This window comes from Ixodes scapularis, unplaced genomic scaffold, assembly GCF_016920785.2.
Source record: "Ixodes scapularis isolate PalLabHiFi unplaced genomic scaffold, ASM1692078v2 PGA_scaffold0__279_contigs__length_252992795, whole genome shotgun sequence".
Taxonomy (NCBI): domain Eukaryota; kingdom Metazoa; phylum Arthropoda; class Arachnida; order Ixodida; family Ixodidae; genus Ixodes; species Ixodes scapularis.
This window is the reverse complement of record NW_024609835.1, coordinates 5,721,051-5,725,390: the sequence shown is the minus strand read 5'-3', so window position 1 is coordinate 5,725,390 and position 4,340 is coordinate 5,721,051.

Sequence of the window (4,340 nt, the reverse complement as noted above, 5' to 3'; positions counted from 1 at the left end):
ATTGACCACATAAATTTGTGTCTCTAGAAATTGAATTTGGAAGTATATAGTGTAGCTAGCATAAAACCGTTTTCGATAATAAGCTAAAAATGCTCTCACCAGATTGCGCTGCTTCACTTTTTCTCTCTAGTTCACGACCACTTCCAGAAAAGCCGAATAAACAGTCGAGTCCCCTTCCGACGTCAGTAGGTGGGAAATCGGTGAAGTGAGTGTAGTGCGTGCACTAATCCACCTTATGAAGAACACCTCCCAAGGCCTGGATGGTGTCCCGGCAACGGTGCTAGAAGCCTTGAGAAAGGACGCCAGACAAAAGCTCGCGTCTATCCTGAGCGACATCCTTTGCAGGACAGAATCTATACCAGATGACTGGAGGCTCAGCAAGGTGGTCTTGATCCCGGAAAAAGGGTACGATCGCCAACACCTACGCAACTACAGGCCTCTGACGGTTACGAGCACGATATGCACAGTATTCGCATACGTGCTCAAAGAGCAGATGGTTGCATGGGCAGAAGAGGCTGGGCACCTTACTGAGCTACAGGGAGGCTTTCGTCGAGGGCGTAGACTTGAGGACAATCTGTTCACAAGAACTCAGTGCATCGAGGTAGCCAGAAAGGAGCAAACACAATTACTGTGCTGCTTTCTGGATATTGCCAAAGCATGTGACAGTGTCCCTCATTCACGGCTCATTCGGTGTTTGGAACAACTAGACCTGCCACAACAGTGTGTTTCTCTCGTCCAATCTCTTTATGAGGGCAATAAGATGAGGGCAGAAATAAAGGGGTAGAATCCGAAGACGTGATTGTGACTAGGGGACTTCGACAGGGGTGTCCACTCTCCCCGCTTATCTATATGCTCTACGTGGCTGGGATGGAGGAAAGGCTAATTCAGTCAAGAGTGGGCTTCTCTTTAACCTACCTAGAGGATGGCGAGGAGGTGAACTGGGTGCTTCCAGGGCTCACCTTCGCCGACGACATCGTTTTAATGGCTGAGACAGCGGAAGATATGCAGCGGCTATTGGATATATGCACTGCGGAGGCTGCTGTTCGACACCTAGGCTTCAACGCAAAAACATCTGCGCTTGTACAGTTCTCAGGGGCCGAAGACACACTCTGTTGTACACTTAGGTTGGGTGTCGAGGTGGTGCCACTTGAGCACTCGTACAAATATGTGGGTGTCATCCTAGCCAATACGCCGGAATACCTTCGAGAGCATCACGCTTATCTTCGCCAGTCAGCAGGGCGGGGGGCCAACGTCCTCCGAAAAAGAAGTCTCTGGAGTTGCAATAGGTTCCTATAGTTATACGGGAAGTGTGAAAGGCAGTAACGGTTCCGGGCTTGACTTTCGCGAATGCTGCAGTGTGGGTCCCTGGGGGAATAACGTGAATTTCTGGATCGACGACAACGAGAAGTGGGACGACAGGCTCTGGGCTGCCACGGAAATGTGGCTAACGAAGCCGTCCAGGGAGATTTAGGATGGTCTAGCTTGGAAGCCATGGAAGTCACCAGCAAGATAAGCTATGATGCACGACTCCGCCACATGGATCGAAACCGACGGGCCAAAAAACGTTTTGTAGGCACTCACATGACTGGGAAAATAACAAGGTGGCAGAGGCGCCTTTATCAACTCCCCCCCCCCCCCCCCCCCCCCAAAAAAAAAACAAAAAAAAAAAACAAAAAAACTATGGCTTTGAACCCTTAGAGGTAGTGACGGGTGGGAGGTTGGAGTCCAAACTGAGAAGCAGAGTACATAAAAGTGAGGTCTTCCAGTGGTTTGGAGCCACTCAAGCGAAGCCAACGCTGCTGGTGTACAGTAAAAACAAGCAAATGATAAAACAGTTAGGGCGCAGGCGAGCTGGTGTAAGTTTACCATTTTTTTACCACCTGAGACTGGGTGGAAGAAACACGACGACGTCTCAAACACAGCTAACCACTTTATTTAGTTCTCCCTCCTTTTATACATCCTGACCAAACACCGCCACCAAAAAACATTTCAAACAATGGCACCAATGGGACACGCCTTGACATCGTAGCCACAAAATTTTTTTTTTTGTTAGTTTATTAACAGGGGGCACATAGAATAGGCAGCGGACAGGTCCTTAAATATTAAAATTCGGGGTTCTGGAGCTGCCGTGCCATGGGTCAGTTAGTGCCGCATTCCAAAGCTGGCCTTGACGTTAGCAACCTCCTTTCGGCCATGATGCTCGGTCGTTGTTCTACTCCGAATTGAAGGCGTCTAGCAGGGGATTGCCTTACATGCGAGAGACGCAGACACAACAGACTGCCCATCCGTTCAGGATCGGATTCTGCCTGGCGTTCTCGTGGAATGCACACGCCTCCGTTAAAGACAGACGCCATAGGCGCCGTAGACAAAACACACCGACGAAAACGTCTGTTCCCATGCACATGAACCGAGGCTCGAGAGAGACGCTTCTTCGGTTTCAGGTCAAACAGGTCCAACGTGCAAAAAGGATTCGGGTCGCACGCCCACCGTCTCGACGTTCACGTTGTCGTCGTCCGCACAGGTATGCAAGGTTGATCTCAACAACGAGCGCGCCATGCTGGCGGCAAGAAGAACCACGCGGGCCGGCGTTAGCCGGTTGTGAGATTAGCGTCTATAGACAGCCGGCAAGAGCCAGACGGCACCAGCAGACTGAGAGCCCACGATTATAGCCTGTCTCGCCGTACCTTGGCAACGGGTAAACGATAAGACCCACATTGCGTGCAGCTCCGATATGCGCTACGTATGGACCAACACGCGGCCTTGACGTCACGCAGCTGCGGTGGCGCTGTCGACTGCACTGCGCATGCGCAGACGATTCACCTCACGTGAATTCGGTTTCTGCGAACGCGCAGTGCCCACACCTGGCGTGGGCAAACAGGGCTTTTTTATAAGCAGCGTGTAGGTCTATACGAACGCAAAGCACACATATTGGAGCATAACGCAGCAAAAAGCCTGACACTTCTTCGCAGTAAAAGAGCCACTCCGGTGATACGTAGTCGCGCTCCGATTAGCCCGCCAGGGCCGTAGCTTCCGCCGTACACTCTAAGAAAAAAGGGAGGAGAAAGGTAGCAAAAGCGACTGTCCCTCCTTGTTGCGGACAAGTTGCCCAGAGAAGGGAGGAACGGCAGTTCAGATGAAAGGAGGCGGGCAAGCTCCTCCTTGTTCAGTTGGCGCAGGGGTAGAACATCGCGCTACTAACCAAGTGGTCAACGGTTCGATCCCCAGAAAAGTGTTTTTTTTTTTTTTTTTTTTTGTAAAGTTTTTTTTTTTTGTTTTTTTTTTTTTTGTTTATCAAAACACACATAAACAAACCCAGACCGATGAAAGGAAAATTAAAGTCCTTATTATTCTCCGAGACGTTTTCCTCCTCCAGGCAGACCGGAGAAAGCTTTCGCCCTCCCGACCCATCTTCTTTCGGTTTCGTTTTTCGAGTACATCGCGCACGTTGTTTAATAAATTAATGTTGAGTTGATTGAGCTTCAGCGGCAGCGAAGGCCGCCTGTAATTCCGTCTTCTAGTCCAAACGTGCAGAACATTTCGGTTGCATTGACGTTTCTACCACTAATTTTATCAAACGAGCTAACGAAGCCGCTAGAAACAGCGAAGTTCCGGAGCAGTGCCAGCAGCGCTACATACACTGGGTAAGACGGCCGTCTCCAATTTGCGGGACACACGCGGAACTACAGCAGCGAAACCACGAGGAACTGTGTCGACGTTTTCGACGTTATGGAAATCGCGGGAACTGCGTCCAAGGGAGGCAGGTTTTCCTGCCGGCTGCCTGGGTGCCTTCCGTGCTGAGTTCGGTTCCGTTGTCCCGTGCCGAGTGCCAACCGGCTTTCAACGTGATTCTGTATTTCTGCGTGTCTGCAACATCGTCAACGTGGTTCTGTATTTCTGCGTGTCAGCGACATCGTGATGGCAGTGTTGTGGCTTGTGAACAGAAGACTGGAATTATCGCCGATGTGACCGTGTGTTCGCGTATCAGTGGTGTAACAACGAGATGAGATGACGTAAACTGTCGGGCATTGATGCCGCTGGTCGGGCCGTTATCGGGGGGGCCGGGGCGTCGCAGGATGACATTCCGCTTTACATTAAAAAGTTTAAAACCACTTGAGGGATTAGGTGCAGTCGATCGACGTGTGGATAGTCATGTTGGAACGCTGGTCTGAACGGTAAGCTCCTATCGTACAGTGGCCAATGTGACTGTCGGTCCCCGAGAGCGATTGCGCTCTGGGGAAAAGACAACACTACGAAAGTATGACGGAAAGTACGTTTATTTATAATGGAAGTTTAGCATAAAAAAAAAGACAGGCAAAATCGAAAAAAAAAACAAAAAAACG